Consider the following 19,917-nt stretch of genomic DNA (forward strand, 5'->3'; position numbering starts at 1 on the left):
TGGCATCAGCCTACAGTCTGTAGGATTAAAGCTTTCTGTTTAGATTCATAGATGAAAGTCTGGGATAAATGTGATTATTATAAACATTTCTTGATTGCTAGTAGCAATCTTTCTAATCCTTCCTGCATTAAGAGGGGCTTATTGTAATTTTCTTCTTTTTAAAAAATTACTTGGCTTTTGCAGCCATCCATGCCTTGAAAAAGCATTGAATTTGCTCCAAAGAGAATAAACAATGCTTATAAATTAAGGAATGGCTAAGACATTGCCTCCTGATTTCATGTACGAATATAGCCCTGCTTTTGGTTCTCCGTGACTGCCTGAGAGACCGACTCTGGCCCTTGTTCTGTTGTAAAACTGTGTTGTCTGGCTGCAGGGCTGCTGCTATGGCAACAGAGGAACCAGGGATGTCACATGCTCAGAAACTGCTTGCCAGAGACGGTGTTTCCACAGAATAGGGTCAACTCTGCATGGAGACAGTTTTACACACCCCATCACAAAAAAATATAATTTATCCTTTCATTTTTTCACAGTCCCTCTTGAAATACATTTGTCTCTGTTTGTTCCATCTCCAGAATCAGATAACATCTCATAATAATAGAAAGAGCTAGGATTTATTGAGCATTTACTATGTGCAAGTTCTTTACTTTCACGATCTCATTCAGTTCTCACAAAAATCATAGGAGGTAAAAGATATTATTTTCATGTTTTCTTTTAGGACTTGGGACACTGGGGCTTGATCAAATTGAAGTCAGCCTTTGCCAGGCTCCAAACCCATGTTCAGAGTTACTGAAAACTATGTATGACTTGTCAGGTCCATGATAGCTGACAGGGCAGTCCTGAGCTTTTTCTCTTTTCCCTCTTATTTTTTCACCCCTAATCCCTCCCTATTTCTGAAGTTATGATGCTAATATAAAAGTTAACCATGTAGCAATTTAGAGAAGTTTTTTTCCATTTTTTTAAAAGCTGATCTCCTGATTGGAAGGAAATTTTAAGTCTATGTAGAGAACAGACTTGTGGTTGCCAAGGGGGAGGGCGAGGGAGTGGGATAGACTGGGAGTTTGGGGTTAGTAGATGCAAACTATTCCATTTAGAGTGGATGAACAATGAGGTCCTGCTGTACAGCACAGGGAACTGTATCCAATCCTTGAGATAGAGCATGATGGGAGATAATATGAGAAAAAGAGTGTATATGTGTGTGGTGTGTGTGTGAGACTAGGTCACTTTGCTGTACCACAGAAAGTGGCTTAACGTTGTAAATAAACTATAATTTAAAAAAAAGAAGAATAAAAGAAAATACAAGTCTATGCTTGAGCTCCAAATGCTTGGGCGAAGAGCCTGAAATGAAGTAAACTGGACCCATTTCAGAAGTGGAGCTGAGGGACCACTAGTATCATACTTAGAAATCCTTGAACCTTGGGCACAATTTGACCAAAGAGAGATCTTTTCCAATTGTTACCCCCTTGCAACAAATTTATCTGAAACTTAGAGGGAGCAGAGGAAGGACAGAGAGTTTTACTTCTCCCAAGTCAGAAAATGATATTTAGGTGGAACTCTTAGGAGTGATTGCAGATGACTCCTAGTGTGTTAAGCGCAAAGACTAGGTAAAATGCCCTGAATTTTGTATCATTTAAGTATTGGGATTAAATTCCTTAATCTATCAAGTTTCTTAACTTCTCTGACTCTCCATTTCTTTAATTTGTAAAGTGGAAATGATAATTTTAGGACAGCTTCAATAATGTTGTTAGTAGCGAGGTTGTCGTAATTAAATAAAGAAGACAAGTGTGCAAGTGTTTTGTAAATTGTAAAACACCGAAGTTCGAATTAATTTCTTGAAATACCGACCAAGAATAGAATGCAGGCTTTCTTTGCTTCCATTGGAACATATTTATAGGATCAGGGTACTTTGTAAATTAAACATATTTTGTAACTCTATTAGAGTTCAACACACTTTAGCAAGAAGCTCGAGTTAGTCTGATAAGATACCTAAGGCATACAATTTTCACCCGGAGATTGTGTTTGACTCAGGAATAGTTTAGGCTGTTAATTATATAGGAAAAAGCAAAGTCACTTCAAAAACAACAGGAGGCCAGTGAAGCCTTCTCAGGAGTTTGAGGTGAAATGAAGGGGAAAAGAGAAAAGAGACACTTGAGAGCCTCTTGGAGAGAAGTTGTTAGCAGGGAGGGTGTGCTGGAAGGAAGGCTGGAAATGCAAATTGATTTCTTATGGATCCGGTGTCCTGTCCTCTGTTTAACCTGTGGGAATGTGTCTGAGCCTCAAGAACTCACCCACCTATGCTCTGGTTCTAGAACTAACTCTGAAAGATTTATCATTCCTGCCCATGCAATGACTCAGTGATAAGCACAGAGGAAAGAAGCCTTTTTTCTTAATTTTAATATGTATTATATTGCTGTTGAGTCTGTTGCCCAGACTTAACATCCAGAATTTATAAATGTGCAGCTGTTAGAATACCATATCTCTCCATGACATATTTTTTAAGACTGCCAGGCATCCCATAAAGTTTAATGGTTATCTCAACTTTTTTACCTCTTTGTGGTCTTTATTTCATAGAGCTTTATCCTTAAACATATATCACAAAGATACAAACCAAAGAGAAAATTTCAAACTATTTCTTTCATGTTTCTAACCAGTGGTTTGCCTCATTCCTTTTCTACCCCATCAGCAAATAAAGAAAAATTCCTTCTCATGGTATTCAGCTCACAAAATATGCTGCCAAGCTTAACCCACAGCTGACTCCCCAGATTGGCTCCAGTCAATGGCTCTACAATTTAGCTGGAAAGACATTTATAAGAGCTGCTAAAGAGAATCCAAATGGACTGGCCAGGATTTTGTTTCCAGCCTATTCCATGGTATTGTTGTTGACACATATTGATAAGCCAGAGATAGAAGAACAGAGGCTGTGAGGCTGGCTAAGCCATGACCCAATAAGCATTACTTAATCAAGTGAGATTTGATGGAAGTAGAGTGAAACATCCCAAGAGAACTGATGGCTGGAAAATAAGTCAAAGCCCTAAGATATAGCATTGCCAAGACGATCTGTTTTTTCTTAAAATGAAGCTCTTGAAGCTCATGCACATTAATAATTAAGAGATTATGTGCTGATCCTTCTGTTCCCAGCTTAATGCTTTATGTCCTCAGCTAATGGTTGTCACGTAGTTGTTCTCTCCCTGAGGTGGAGGTGGCAGACACAGCTGTAACAACCATCTTCCATGATGACAATGTGAGGGTGGTAAGAACAGTAATAATAGAAAATGTTTCTCAAGTTTAATAAAAAAGGAAGAGGATTATCCTGGAACTGGCGCATCCCACTTCTTCCCAACAAAATTCAGTGTCAGAATATTAACATTAATTAGGTTATATTCCTATAACAACTAGTGTATTAATAAGTAATGTTTAAGTAATATTACATAGATTTTAGGATGAAGTTGGGACCAATATAAGGATCTGAATTTTGGGTCTTGAAAAATCTCCAAGTGCCTAATAAGGAAGTGGGGAACCTGGCTTGACACCAGTTCCTGTAAACAGGATATGGGGTTTTTATTGCCTCCAAGCTTCATGTGAGTCAGTGGTGTAATGTGTCTGTGAACAAAGCTGGTGTAACCATAGACTGCATCTTAGCAGAAGTAATGTATCCAGATCTTTAGATGTCCTCATTTCCCTACTCTTAGTATTAAGTGTATCACAACTTGAGTATTCAATTCCAGTTTGGACCTGCACGTTTAGATGTCGTAGATAATCTAGAGGCGTCTAGATGAGATGGTGAACAATTATGGCAGAGTGGCACAGAATGATAGCATACATCCATTTGCCTTAACTGAGAGTGGGTGGGTGGTTTCCAACAGGATAAGGGAAAGACTTACTGAGTAATTCGGTAAATTGCGTTTCCATTGGAAGAAGCCATTACCAATACTGATCAGAAATCAACAGAGCAGGGACAGAAATGGGGCTGGACTGCTATGTCAAGAAACTGTAAGAGTTCCCTGGTGACACAATAGGTTGAGGATCTGGCGTTGTGACTACTGTGGCTTAGGACACTGCTGTGGTATGGATTCGATCCCTTGCCCAGGAACTTCCACATGCTACAGGTGTAGCCAAAAAAAAAAAAAAAGTCAGTAAAAGAAGAGGGGACATGTGGGTAGCATGAATGCAAAGGGAAAAGCCAAGGTTAGAGCTGGATGTTAGAGTTGTTAACAGTGTAATGTCAGAGAAGGTAAGCCAGGGTCAAAGACAGGAAACTCAAGGTTGTCTGGAAGACACAGACAGGAGACTAAGCTATAGACTCAACATTTGATGTTCCAGGAAGTAAATGGAGGCAGAGACTAGGAGGAGGAACCAAGTATGCCAGAAGTGGCATCTCAGAAGCCAGCCCAGGTGAGAGAGCTGGGACTGTTGACCTTATGTGGTATCATCTGCTTGGTTAAGTGAGAATTGGGATGTGCTTTTACGCTGTGAAAGCTTGTGTCTGGGGGCCAGCACACTAGCAGAGGGCTGGGCTCTGCAGTAAAGCCTTACCATTCTACCAGTTTGGTTTTCTGAAAAATCCCTATGAAATCACCTAGAACCATGGTAATTCATCTCTCTTCTTTGACCACCTTCAAACCCTTGAAAATCGGATCCCAAAGGTTAATTCTGGTGGAATCGCAAGACGTTTAATTTTAATGTGTGTAACCTCAAACTGACAGATGAAGTCCTTTTAAGAGGACTTTAGATTGATTAAACTTGTTAATTACTGTCATTGGATTTCCTCCACGCACTTTTTTTTTTAATTCCTTGGCAATGACAAAATATGCCTAAAATGAAAACTACATTTTAATCAACATTATCAATGCCATTTATTTTTTAAAAATAAGCCTAACAATACACGGAAATAATGTTCTGGAGAGATCATAGTTCTGTATGAAGCACTTATGAATAATGAAAAAGATACTGGAATTCAGGGACAAAAAAAGACCTAATTTTTTGGTTCTAGTAGTCCTACATCCCATCCAAATGACCTTGAGCAAGTTGCATAATCCTCGGTAAACCTGTTGTCTCATCTATATAATGAAGATCATCACATCTGCACAAGAGTATCTGGTGAGGATAAAACTAGGGAATAAACATGACAATTAACATTTATTCCACACTTTATAATTTATAAAGCCTTTCTGACGTTTATTATTCCATTTGATCTTCATAACAGCTTTGTGAGACCATTTTCATTATTGTGGGTTTTATATTTATTTTTCTGACGAAGTAACTTCCCCCCAGATCCCATATTGGCAAAACTGGGACTCATTTAACTTGCACCACATAAACATTTATTTTATGACTCGTATGTGCCAAAACTATTTGAAGAAGCACTGGCAACTGTAATAATAATGAAACTGAAAGCTAGCATTTATTGGGTGCTTCCCATAAGTTGCTCTAAGTATATATGTGTATTAGTCCATTTAACAGTGCTCATATGGGACAGGTGCTCTTTTACCTTCATTTGACAAAAAGGAAATATAAACTATAAAAGAGGCATATCCATTACCAGTTTTTATGGAGCTTGTAATGTACTGGGAAAGAATGAATCTCTGGTTCTCTGGCTCCAAAATCTATTTTTTTTTAAATATCATAAAGCAATTTTTAGACTCTCAAATGCAAGGCAAATGAGTGACATGTTTATGATGTAAATGTAGGGATGGACAGGTCATTAGATAAATGGAAAAACAAACTTAAACACTATCTACGTAAGAAGGATCATTCCCAAAGACATCTTCCCCACTGAAGGCATTCTTTTTTTTTTTTTTTTTTGGCTTTTTAGGGCTGCACCCTTGGCCTACGGAGTTTCTCAGGCTTAGGGTCTAATCTGAGCTGTAGCCACAGGCCTATACCCTAGTCATAGCAAAGTCAGATGTGACCCTTGTCTGTGACCTCAGGTCATGTGGCAAAGCTGGATCCTTAACCTGCTAAGCGACACCAGGATGGAACCCTGTGTTCTCATGGATACTAGTCAGATTGTTTCCACTGAGCCCCGATGGGAACTGCGGGATTCTTGAAATGGTGTGATTAAGTCCAAGAGTGAAGAAATATTTTTTTGGCCATGCATATCTAGGTGAAAAGTGAAGTGTGCAGTTAATCACGTGTGAAGACTGTATCCTCAGGTAACTGTAAACGCATAAATTATTGATTTTATTTTCTACAGATTATTTAGATGTTTGACTTTATAGCAGTATAACTCTGAAGCAAATCAGTATTAAACTAAGTATCAAAATATATATCAATATATTGAAGAATAAAGGACCATCAACTTGAGTGGTAGAAAGTCTGAATTCTTGTCGCATTTTCATATTCTTAGTTTAGTCATGTGTAAAATGTGACTATAATACCTTCCCTGCCTCCCCTATGGTTTTCTGAGGTTCAAATAAGGTAAAGATTTAAATATACTAAAAGAAATGGTAAAGTACCATAAATAACTCACTGAGAGCATGGCTCCTGTGGGTCAGTCCCAGAGTGGTTTAGGGCTGAAAGAACGCATGCTATGAGTACAGTAAATAACTCAAGTCCCTTACTTGATATCTTGATGAAAGAGATATACTCTGGCAATAAACGTAAGATCTCCCTTTTCTTCTTCCATCTGCTATCTGTACATACCTTGAAGCTGCTCCCTTCTTACAATTAAAAAAAAATTTTTAAAGGATAAGAATTCCACCCACTGTCCCTCTATCTCCTCATCTCCTCATTCTTTCCTTCTAATTTTCTCCATTAGATGGGAGGGGGAGGGAGTAGGAGGGATCGGGAGCTTGGGCTTATCAGACACAACTTAGAATAGATTTACAAGGAGATCCTGCTGAGTAGCATTGAGAACTTTGTCTAGATACTCATGTTGCAACAGAACAAAGGGTGGGGGAAAAAAATGTAATTGTAATGTATACATGTAAGGATAACTTGATCCCCTTGCTGTACAGTGGGAAAATAAAAAAAAATTAAAAATAAAATAAAATAAAATAATGTAATTAAAAAAAAAAAGAATCTAAGAAGCAGGTTGGTATGCAGGACATTTCTTGGAGGGCAGAGGTCTCTTTAATGGCTAGAGGCTAGGGCTGGATTTTTGAAGGTTTTTTTTTTTTTTTGCCTTTTTAGAGCCGCACCAACAGCATGTGGAAGTTCCCAGGCTAGGTGTTGAATCAGAGCTGCAGCTGCTGGTCATAGCCACAGCCACAGCAATGTGGGATCCAAGCCATGTCTGCGACCTACACCACATCTCATGGCAACACCAGATCCTTAACACACTAGCAAAACTAGGGATCGAACCTGCGTCCTCATGGATACTAATCGGGTTCATGAACTGCTGAGCCACAATGGGAACTTCAATTTTTTAGTTTTTAATTTATTTTTCTATTGTATATCTGTAAATGAATGGGGCAGTAGTAAGAGCAGCTACTACATTTGTTATCTGAGAAACAAAAGTAATCTAATTACTCATAGATAGAAAAATAAATTAAAAATATTTTGTGGACATAGATATGGGTGGAGCAAAATAATTGTTTAGGGTGAGACTGAAAAAAAGTTATTCAATTTATTAGATTTTGAGCTTTTGAGAAGGAAAACCTCTAATTTTTTTAGTTCTGTTTACTAAGTTCTCCAGCTTATTTTATTTATGTTTTTAATGAATCTATAAAACATATTACCCTAAAAAAATCTCCATAATTGCACTGGTCCAATGAGTTTAAAATTTGAGGAGTTCTTTTGTGGCAGAGTGGGTTAAGGATCCAGTGTTGTCACTGTAGCACCTTTGTTGCTGTTGTGGTGTGGGTTCAGTCCTTGTCCCAGGAACTTCCTCATGCCACAGGTGAAACCAAAAAAACCAAAAAACAAAGTCCAGAAAATGTGATTATGTTTAAGACCTCATGCTTTTTGAGCTTATCTTTTTCTAAATCTTTTCTTTCTCCATGTTCCCATCATTTCACCATTGATTATTGAGTAATAAATATATCAAGTGATATGCTTTAATTGGTTTTGTTAACTTATTTCTTTAAAAAAATCTGAAAAGTATACTATGCTAAGAACAAACTATATTATCATCTGACAGTTGTATATTTATACTGTCTTATTAAGAGAGAAATAAAAGCTGCTTTTATAAAACTATCTTTAGTGCTTATGGATGCAAAGGTAACACAAGATGAAAAATCCCAGGATCATTTTAATTAGTCTTTCTTTTTTATTATTATTATTTTTTAATAGTTATTTCCCCAATACAATTTTTTTTCTACTGTGCAACAAGGTGACCCAGTTACACATACATGTACACATTCTATTTTCGTACATTATCATGCTCCATCATAAGTGACTAGACATAGTTCCCAGTGCTACACAGCAGATCTCATTGCTAATCTATTCCAAAGGTAATATTTTCTATCTATTATCCCCAAGTTCTCCAACCACCCCACTCCCTTCCCCTCCCCCTTGGCAACCACAAGTCTATTCACCAAGTCCATGATTTTCTTTTCTGTGGAAAGGTTCATTTGTGCCTTATTTTAGATTCCAGATATAAGTTTTATCATATGGTATTTGTATTTCTCTTTCTGACTTACCTCACTCTGGATGAGAGTCTCTAGTTCCATCCATGTTGCTGCAAATGGCATTTTTTTCATTCTTTATTATGGTTGAGTAGCATTCCATTGTGCATACATACCACATCGTCCTAATCCAGTCATCTGTTGATAGACATTTGGGTTGTTTCCATGTCTGGGCTATTGTGAATAGAGCTGCAATGCACATGTGGGTGCATGTGTCTTTTTTAAGGAAAGTTTTGTCTGGATATATGCCCAAGAGTTGGATTGCTGGGTCATATGGTAGGTCTATGTAAAGTTTTCTAAGGTAGCCCCATACTGTTCTCCACAGTGGTTGTATGAGCTTACGTTCCCACCAACAGGGCAGGAGGGTTCCCTTTTCTCCACAACCCCTCCAGCACTTGTTATTTGTGGACTTATATAATGATGGCCGTTCTGACTGGTGTGAAGTGGTATCTCGTGGTAGTATTGATTTGCATTTCTCTAATAATCATGGATGTTGAGCATTTTTTCATGTGCTTGTTGGCCATCTGTATATCTTCCTTGGAGAAATGTCTATTCAGGTCTTTTGCCCATTTTTCCATTGGGTTGTTGGCTTTTTTGCTGTTGAGTTGTATAAGTTGCTTGTATATCCTAGAGATTAAGCCCTTGTCTGTTGCATTGTTTGAAACAATTTTCTCCCATTCTGTAAGTTGTCTTTTTGTTTTCTTTTTGGTTTCCTTTGCTGTGCAAAAGCTCGTCCATTTGATTAGGTCCCACTGGTTTATTTTTGCTCTTATTTCTGTTGCTTTGCAAGACTGACCTGAGAAAATATTCATGAGGTTGAGGTCAGAGAATGTCTTGCCTATGTTCTCTTCCAGGCGTTTGATGGTGTCTTGTCTTATATTTAAGACTTTCAGCCATTTTGAGTTTATTTTTGTGCGTGGTGTGAGGGTGTGTTCTAGTTTCATTGATTTGCACTCAGCTATCCTGGTTTCCCAGCAATGCTTGCTGAATAGACTATCTTTTTCCCATTTTATGTTCTTGCCTCCTTTGTCAAAGATTAATTGACCATAGGTGTCATAATTAGTCATTCTTTAAACCATTTATATTGTGCTCACATCCCCCCCCACCTCAAACTCACAGGCACAAATATAAATGCTACCAAGAAAATCTCCCTAGGAAAATTTCTTGTCCTGTTGAACAGGCAAATAGTGTGACTGTCAACCACACAATCACACAACTATGCAATTTAAGGTTTAGAATCAATCAACCTTAAAGAAATGCATGTTACAACTCAGGGCCCAAACATAAAGCTATATTTGCTGTACTAGGCACAAACTTCAAGCCAACTGGTTATGAATAATGGAAACTGAGCATGTGTATTTATTACCTGCCAAAGAGGTGCAGATCTAAAGGAAGCCTCTTGATCTGATGGGCTTTTTTCCATGTGTATTTAAGGAATGTATTGTTCATGGTATAAATAAATAACTACTGAACAACTGACATGGCAGTAAGACACACTTTTTTAAGTAATGGCCTCAGGGTGGTTTTGGATTTAATGATAATAGCTTTTGTTCTGTAATCATTTACCACATGATAGGTGACTGCCAGGTTATTTCTTATGGATCATCTCTAATCTTCACGAGGTCCTCATGTATGAACTCACAGGGCTGTTGTGTAGCTTTAGTGCTTTGAAAGCACTCAGTTTAGTGGTGGCACAAAATAAATGTTTAAGTAAATGTTAAGTGCTACTTTTATCATCATCATCTTCATAATTATTTTAGTGGGTCTAAAAGTTGGGCAGGAAAAGGGCAAGGAGACAGTGGTGTTTATTATCTATTGTTTATTATCCTTTTGTCAATAAGCTTTAACTTGAAATTCAAAAAAGAACATATGTTGAATGCAAGGCTTATCTCATTGACCAAAAGTAGGTTTTGTGTCTTTTGAGGATTTTTTTTTTTCCATGCAGAATGAGTGTTAACACTCATCTAATAACAACCTTCACCAGTGAAAACTCTCTGGTACCCTTAGATCAGGAGTACAAATTGATATGGGAAAGTCCTAAGCAGTACCTCCTAGGGGTAGAGGTTCTGGGGATGATTTGGGATACTGCAGAGACTGTTATCATTGTTCTAGTGACCTAGGAAGCGGCAGAATGAGAATTTAGCAAACATGGGGGAAGAGGGTGCTGGATAAACTGCATCGAGTGGCATAGTCTAAAATGACAAAAGATTTCCTTGAGTTCCGTGTCACTCTGAATGTCTCCCAGAAATCCACATATATGAAAATTCAGTTTATAATTGTCTATCATAGAACCTAACTTCTACAACAGACAAGGTAATTTTGCCAATGTCTTAATTTATACTGAATGTTTGAGTGATACAACTATGATGTAAATCAGCAGAAGACTGTACTTTACCTGGATTAGAACTTCACCAAGATTGTTCATAATTTTAGAAAAACACATCCCAAGACAACACTAGTTGTCTTATTTGAGTCATCAAGACACCACATCCATAATGGGTTAAGGATCTAGCATTGCCGTAAGATGCAGATGCAGCTCAGATCCAGTGTGGCTGTGGCTGTGGCATAGACTGGCAGCCGTAGCTCTGATTCGACCCTATCTTGGAAACTTCCATATGTTGCAGGTGTGACATAAAAGAAAAAAAAATTACCAGCACAGTAATAAATCTTTTCTCTCTTTATTCACTTTGACGGTTGGTAATTTTCTTGGGCATATTATTCCTACTTTAAATTAAGATTATTTACATCTTATCCTAATACTGGTTTTGTTTTCCCTTTTCTTTTTCTGGCACCCACCTTTACACTCTATATCTATTTTTCATTTTGCTCTATCCTTTAGATAGGAATTGCTTCTGATCTTTTCTTTTCCATCCAAACTTATTCATTTTTGGAGGGCAGAACCTAGTGTAATTATTATTGAACAATTTCATCTTTAAATAGATCGCATTCTATTGTAAATTAATATCTTAGGTTAAATTTATATTATAATCTATATGGTATATATATGTATTTGCCTTTAATTTAAGGATGTATATGAGTTTATCTAAGGATTTCATTTCTGGATAATGAACAAAAGTGTTATAAAAAGGGTTATAAAAACTAAAATGCTTAGAGTTCCTTATGGCCTCGCTGTTAAAGATCTGGTGTTGTCACTGCTATGGCACATGGCACAGGTTCAGTCCCTGGCCTGAAAACTTCCACATGCCATGGGCACAACTAAAAAAAAAATTGCAATAAAGAGGAATTGGATCTGATAGGATTGACAGCTACCATTCTATTTTTTTAGATAAACTTTTTCCTTTATTTCTATTAAGAAAATGTATTGATCAAAATTGTTAGGCAGAGCAGAATGAAGCCACAAATTAGTTCAGATTTATGTTGTCCGATGTGATAGCCACCAGCTACATGAGTCTATTGAGCCCATTCAGATAGCTAGCATTCTAAACTATAGAACTGCTGCTAATGTAGAGCCAGTCCTTTAAACATTCACTCATCATTATTTTTTTCTGTAGGTAATAATTTCAATGACGTAGTAATGGTAACTGGTGTTGAATGTGATAAAAAGATTATCAGATTGGATTATAGTCCATATGGGGAGAAAATATTTTCCCTTGAGCATCTCCAAGACCTGGCCATGAAGAATTAGAAGGGGGTTGCTCTTCCTTCAGATTAGATAAAAATGGAGCCATCGAAATATGGCTGATGATGTGGACCTGTTTTTACTTACAAACTTATGTGGTCTGGAGACACCTGTTCAAGGTAAATTGCAAGATGGAGAGGAGAGGTACCTGGAAAGGTGGGTGAGCCTAGGCTGGGAAGAGCTTGGGGCACTGCTGTTCTATGCAGTTGTGACTCACTTCAGCAACTGAGAGCTACAGACGTTTTTTATGCAGGGAAGTGACATGATCAGGCGTTTATTTTATGATGATAATTATGACATAATGGGAAGGCCTTTTTGGAGGGGGGGGCCAGCTGGGAAAAAAGAAACCAGTTTAGAAAATCATTTAAATTTTACACAGAGTGGTAATAGAATGGAAATGTAGACATGGATTTAAAGGATATGTGGAAAAGAAAATCGATAAAACCTGGTGTCTAATAGGATATGGTGAATGAAGGGAGCAGAAGGAAGACCTAGAAGAATACCTGTGGGACATCCAAATAGAGGTGTTAACTACTCCTATATTAGTTGAAAGGTTGGAAGATAGAGGGTAGAGATGCCTCATAAGGCATAAATGTAACATAAAGCAAATTACCTATAGTGTGAACTTATTTCAGGCTTCCAAATAATTTGGTCTTCTATGAGACAGGACCTGTAAGAAACACAAACTACAGGAACAACTATTATTTCTTACTTTCTTTAAAATCTCCCACTTGAACAAGTCTGCCCCATTTACTGGTTTTGCCTCTGTGAGAGTGAGCTATGGTTCTATCAGCTGTCATCTTAGCCTCCTTCTATCTTACAGAAGCAGTTCTGGCATAGTCCATACCAGTCACCCTTAAAGAGCTGATTGAAGTTACCATTGCATTAAATCTGGATGAAATCAAGCTGAATATTTTTGCTAACATAAAAAAAAACAAAAACAAAAACCTGATAGAGTGTTTAAAGTAAGGAAGCAATTTTCGAGGAAAAAAGCTATATGTTTCAAAGAATCTTTTCTTAGGTGGATTTCAAGGTAGAAAAATGTGCGTTTCATCTTTGCTTTGTGTAAAAAAAACAAAAAACAAAAACAAATAACTCTCCCCAACCCTCAGTGTATCAATTCCTAATCTTTTCTCTCCAAAAGAAATATATCAGACTGCATACTATTGAATGCCTTTTTTATTTCTTCATTTCTTACCTTTTCAAATACTTTCAGTTACCCCTTTTATTTTCTACTGACTCCACCATCTGTCACCCCAGTCCTTATTACCAGCCTTCAGTTTCTGGTCTTAAGAATTTTTGTCTGAATGGTAATAAAGGCAAAGAGAACACTTTGAAGAATACTCTTCTAGAATACTGTTCTAGAATACTCTTGTAGAATACTGTTCTCATAACATCTTCTAAAACAGTTAATTTACTGGCATTTTTTTCATGTGACACACCAAAGGGTTCTATTCATTCATGTACTATGTGATGAATGCCTACTTTATGCATGACATTATATTAGATGCTAGGGATGCAGTAATAAAGAATGGAAATAAAGTAAAATAAAATAAATATTAAAAAGAGGGCAGGATTTGCCTTCGTGGAGTTAGAGGTTTAGCAGAGGAGATAAACAATTAGATAAACCGTTACAATAGGGTGTGATAAGTTCTCTGACAGAGAAGTGTTGGGAATCTTGGCAGAGTTACTTCTCATGATTGCCAAGTGGGCAGGGCCATCCTCCCTACCTATTATATTTGGCCGCTTAGCACACAGGGCATTTGGTTGACTTTCCTGATCCCAGTGACTGCAGATGACACCAGTGCGTAGAGAAGTGTCACACTGCTCCCCATGTGTAGGCAGCGAGGTACTTTATAAGCCAGACCACCTTATAAGAAGGTCTTGTTTCTACTTCAGACTGGTTGTCCCATCTTGGTGGATACCAGATGGCATCCCTTTATGTCAAACTGCCAGGTACTGAATATATTTTTCTAATTTTTTTTAATGCTAATAATAAGACAATTCCTTTAAAAAAATGTGATTGCTTTAGGGATTCTACTAATGTTCCTGACAATTTTAAAGTATTGAAAGAAGTGAAATGTTCACATGCAGCCATATTTGCCCAACAGATTTTCCAAATCAGAGCACTAAGCCCTCTTAGACATCACAGAATCAATTTGTAATTTGACACTTGAAGTAAATGGCACATATAAAATGCCTGGAGGCTGGTCATAACCCTCCAGTTCATTATCTGAACTGCTAGCAAGCCCTTCCTGCCCAATGTGCTTGGAAAATATCTTAACTCTTAAGCCCCATTGGTGAACAAGGGTCTCTTGAATTCCCTGTTAACACCCTACTGGGATGGTCTCTACTGTTGGGAAATCCTCTTCTTACTAAGCCCCTTGTTTCACCTCATTTCCCTGCTCTATCCAGTGTCATCAGAGACAAATGATGACTTCCTGCCAGTGGACATTTCTAGACTCATTCTTTACACTGAATGAGATCCACAGGCTCTTTTCTTGTACTCATTTTCTCCATCTCTCCAATTGTCTGACTCACCACTTATCCTTGAATGATTTCCTAGATTCACAATTGGATGCCCTAATAAACTCTCACCTTGTGTGGCCCCAGGAGAGGGTGCTGGACCAAGAGTGGGAAGGCAGACCTTGCCTTAATCCTGGGGAGATCTTTATAAGAACCAGGGTCCCAGGAGACTCAAACTCAGAGTGGTTCAGAAGAAGCTATGGAGTCTTGACTTAGGATCCTTAGGGTTAGTGCCTTTTATAACAGTGTGACTTGGGGCAAGTTACTGAATCTCCTTGTGCCTCAGTTTCTTAGTCTTTCAAATGAGAAAAATAATGGTACCTACCCCAGAGTTCTTTATGCTAAGAATGAGGCATTGGTAAAATAATTCAAGTAAAATGCTTAGAACAGTATCTGGCCTACAGTGTTTTCAGGAAATATTAACTATTCTTATTCAAGACATGCAAGATGACCACTTATCATGGATAAAACTCTTACATTAATACCTGTTAACCACATATAAATATGTAAGCTATCTCTAATTCCATTTTTTTGAAGCTCCAACTTTGGTACATGGGCTTGGGTCAAGATACAGCAGGGTTGAGACTTGGTTCTCCCTTATATGAACTGTATAACCATTATTCTTTCATTCTTCCTATGTTTATTGAGCATTATAGTATATTCTAGGAAGGATGTCAGACTGAATGGATATAGTGTGGAGAAAAATACAGATGGCCCAAGTCTTCATGGAGCCTCAATCAGTTTTTTAACCTCTTTGTACCTCATTTTACTTATCTCTAAAATGGGGTAATAATACTATTTTATAATGTTCTCGAAAGGATTGAATGAGTTACACATATAAAGCTCCTGGAACACGGTAGTGAGCACTAAATAAATGGTAGTTCTCCTCAAGAGACAGTCTTTCACAGTTTCTTGCACATGGTCGATACTCATTATGTATCTGCTGATTTAAGTTCAGCTCTGAGTAAAAGATTTTAATGCTTTACCAGAATGCAATTTCTTGGCTTGATGTTGGAATCTGATTTTTAATGAAGCCCATCATAAAACAAAAGCAGCAGCAGTGTTGTATGCTACATCAAATACATCTTGTGTTTCACTGTGTGCCCCCACTACACTGAATTTATACCTCTAGAGTAGGACTTAGGATGTTACAGCATATATTTCCATGTAAATCTTGTACTCCCAGCTGGATTTCTACCCTGCGAGGTTCTCAATATCATATCCAATTCACTACCGGCGCCATACCCCTCATAGCACCTGTCCATTCTCATCTCTGTACTTCTTGACCCCAAACCAGGCTGTTAAGGATAGTCTTGCCTGGTCTGTTGCCAAACACAGCTGATATCCTACATCTGCTCTTTTGATCTGTTCTCCACCCAGAAGCTGTAATGACCCATGTCATCCCTCTCCTTAAAGCCTTCCAAGGCTTCTCGTTGTGTTTGGGATTAAAAACCCTTCTCTAGACCTAAAAGCCTCTGCATGTACCAGCAGCATCACCAGTAACAATGGGCTATGTATTAAACTTTAACTTCTCTAGTAATTATCGTAAAAAAGTAAATAAATGAATACAGATGAAATTAATTTTAATAATATACTTTATTTAACCCAATATATCCAAATCCTGTCATTTCAACAAGTAACCTACATACAGTTGGTTATATATTACCTACTGGACAGCACAGGAAAATATATCTAAAAGTATATCCAATATCTTGGGCTAGAACATGATGGAAGATAGTATAAGAAAAAGACACACACACACACACATATACACATACACACACACATATGACTCGGTCACTGTACTGTATAGCAGAAATTGGCACAATGATGTGAACTAACTGCGTTAATAAAAAAATTCAGATATTTTGATTTTTTTTCATGCTAAGTCTTCAAAATCTAGTGCGAACTTCACATTTATAGCGCATTTCATTCTGAATGAGCTATGCATGAGCTAGACATTTTCCCTATATAAGCTACACTCTCACCTCTTTCCTGAACATTCCCAGCTCTTAGCCACATTCACTTCTTTAGGTTCCTCTTCACCACTGTGCTCTCTCCTGATCTGAGACTTTTACACATTCTCTTCCACCCCCATCCATCCCCACTCTGTCCATACCCTCTCATTTACCTCTCAGCTCCAAAGCATCTCCCTCAGTGAATTTTGCCCCCAGTGTCCCTATAACTGTTGATCCCTTTATCCACTGGCAGAAGAATATCCCTTCATTGGAACACACACACTAGTTTGTCATTACAGATTCATTAGTGTGGTTATTTTGTCAGCATCTGGCTGCCTAATACACTATGAACCCCATGAGAGTAAGGACCTTGTCTGTTTTTCTCACCCTTGTAATTCTGCTGCACTCAGGACAGTACTTGGATCATTGTAGGGGGTGTTGAAGGAATTAATGATTATGTGAATAAAGGCAGGAACCACATAGTCATTGCATAAATTAATTTATTTGTTCCTCAGGCCAGCCCAATCAAGTAAAGAGAATAAGTAGGATGAAACAGGGCTAGTTCTCAGAGTCAGGATGTACTTACTCCACATCCCTTGATGCTGCAATGAAGATGAAAACCAAATTCAGGGAAATGTATTATATGCATTGCCTTTGATGCTCCCAAGTACCTGAAACTGTACCTCTGTTCGTTAGCTATAGGGATAGCTATGGAAATATGTTTTATGAGGACGACGGGTATTTCTGCAACCAAATTTTTTAGGACATAGTTAAATATAGGCACCATATGGTAGGTTTTTTTACCCTTTGATAATTAATTTTTAGATGGATAAGCATTTGAGGAATGATGTAAAAACCTCAGCTTGTTACTGCATTTTGCCTGAATGAATAACGAATGAGTTGGGGGGTGGTGACTGAATGGATGAATGCTTTCCTTAGCCTCTCTCCCATTTCTTCATTCATAATAGGGTTGAAGGCTAGATCATTACCGGAAACACCCACCCCCAACTATTTTACTTCAGTTGCATGTATTTTTTAACTTTCACTGAGCAAAAATAACTTTGTGATGGATTCCCTTTTACTCCTGTTTACATAAACACATCAGGATAAAATATCTGGCAGTATGGAAAAACCATGCAACTCAAAACCAAAGATTTGTCTTCCTAGTGTCTTGTGTCTCCTTAAAGCCAGGGGACCAAGGGGAGAGGGAAAGGGGAGAGAGAAAAGGCATCCACTGTACTTTCCCCAAGACTAACGATGCAGAAATCGACCCATAGCCATAGAAAAACACTTGTGATTACCAAGGGGAAAACAGGGGGAGGTAAATTAGGAGTTTGGGATTAACATATACACATTGCAATGTATAAAGTAGATAACCACAAGAACCTACTGTATGGCACCGGAAATTATACTCAGTATCTTATAACAACCTATAAGGGACAAGAATCTGAAAAAATACAAAAATCTATATATAAACTGAGTCACTTGAAACTAACCCAACATGGTAAATCAACTATACTCCAGTTTAAAAAAAAACAAACAAACAAGAATGATACATGCCAAAGGACTGTCACATAAGGCAGCAGCAGGCTTGAATCTATTTGATTAGTACATGACGTAGTTGTCATTTTATATGCTGGTTGTCAATATGAGGAGGTTGCTTCTGCCCTGAGCACAAAACTATTACTGTTCACTTTGTGTCTTTAAATATCTTTTAGGAGTTCCCTGGTGGCCTAGTGGGTTAAGCATCTGGCATTGTCACTGTGGTGGCTCAGATTACTGCTATGCGCAGGTTCAGTCCGTGGCCTGGGTAGTTCTGCGTGCTGTCGGGTGACCAAAATAAATATACAAACAAACAAATAAATGTCTTTTAGAATGTCATTTCAAGAATAGGCCATTACCATAAAAGTACACTCTCCAGGTTTTTTGCTGGGATAAAGCAGACACTCTCTTATATGAGCCACCTACCCCAACATTCCTGCATCTGTACAGTTTTCATAACATCGTTCTGCAGATGTGACTGGCAGACTGACTGGTGCGTTGTAATTAAACTCTGAATCCTTGTGGCCTGTCCTTATTTACAGTAGGACAGGCTTGATGACAAGAAGCAGAGAAGACATGGCATGTACCTCTTGTCATGTTTTTTAATAATTGAGGCTTAAGGAGACAGAAGGTTTGTGTTTCTGTAATTAAACTAGAAACATGACTGCTGTTGTCTCACGTTGGTTTATCGCCACATTAACAAGGTATGCAGAAGGCAGAGAGCAAGGAGAGTTGACAAACTGAAAAAGCAGCAGATTCAAACAGGGAAGTATGATGGTTGTGGTTTAGTCTGGCTTAAACCCTCTGTGTACAGGACCATGACTGAGCTTGAGACCAACCTCAGATTATTCTAATAGTATCCTGATCACCTCTAAAAGATACTTTGGACAACATTTCATAATTCAAAAATTTATGTATATTTAAGAGATATTCGTACAATTTGTATTTGACGTCATAAATGTGCTACTGGGCTTTATCAATAACTTAGAAAAGCCCAACTAGATTTTACAAAATCCTCGAAAATAAGAATTGTTTCCTGCAGTTACCATTGTGGTGCATCAGGCTAAGGACCTGACATAGTATCCGTGAGGATGCAGGTTGAATCCCTGGCCTCATTCAGTGGGTTAAGCACAAGCTGCACTGTAGGCTGTAGATGTGGCTCAGGTCTGGTGTTGCTGTGACTGTGGTATAGGCAGGCAGCTGCAGCTCTGATATGACTCCTAGTCTGGAACTTCCATATACCACAGGTATGGCCCTAAAAAGAAAAAGAAAAAAAAAAGAAGAATTGTTTCTTCATCCCTTGATTCAATCTCTCAGTCAGTCATATCTGAGTGCTTCCAATGTGGCAGTCAAGGATGCTGCGGGACTTGAGATCATGGGAGAAGGAAGGCAGTAGTCTAGGTGTAATACTGTATATTATAGCAAAATGGGCTTTCTGGGAACTGGTGGTTGGGATGGTGATGGCGCACATAATCCAGGCCGAGGTGAAGCTCAGTAAGGTTTCCTGGAGGAGGAGGCATCCGAGCTGCATCTGTGGGAAGTGTGGCAGAGTATTCATAAAAAACAAACAAACAAACAAAAAACAGCATGTGTACAACTATGAATGACTTTGTCCAGCCCTTGGCAGAACTTGGCATATTGCAGACTCAGCTCATGTTTATTTACTGAAGTGGCCAAGCAGAGCTCA

At 38.1% G+C, this 19,917-nt stretch overlaps 1 protein-coding gene across 11 annotated transcripts in view; it reads left to right on the plus strand.

Annotated features, from left to right (window-relative positions):
* Window positions 1–19,917, plus strand: part of SLC8A1 (solute carrier family 8 member A1) — a 420,023-nt gene that overhangs the window by 131,960 nt on the left and 268,146 nt on the right. The gene's annotated exons all lie outside the window — the stretch shown is intronic.

The sequence above is a fragment of the Phacochoerus africanus genome, chromosome 5, assembly GCF_016906955.1.
Source record: "Phacochoerus africanus isolate WHEZ1 chromosome 5, ROS_Pafr_v1, whole genome shotgun sequence".
Taxonomy (NCBI): Eukaryota; Metazoa; Chordata; class Mammalia; order Artiodactyla; family Suidae; genus Phacochoerus; species Phacochoerus africanus.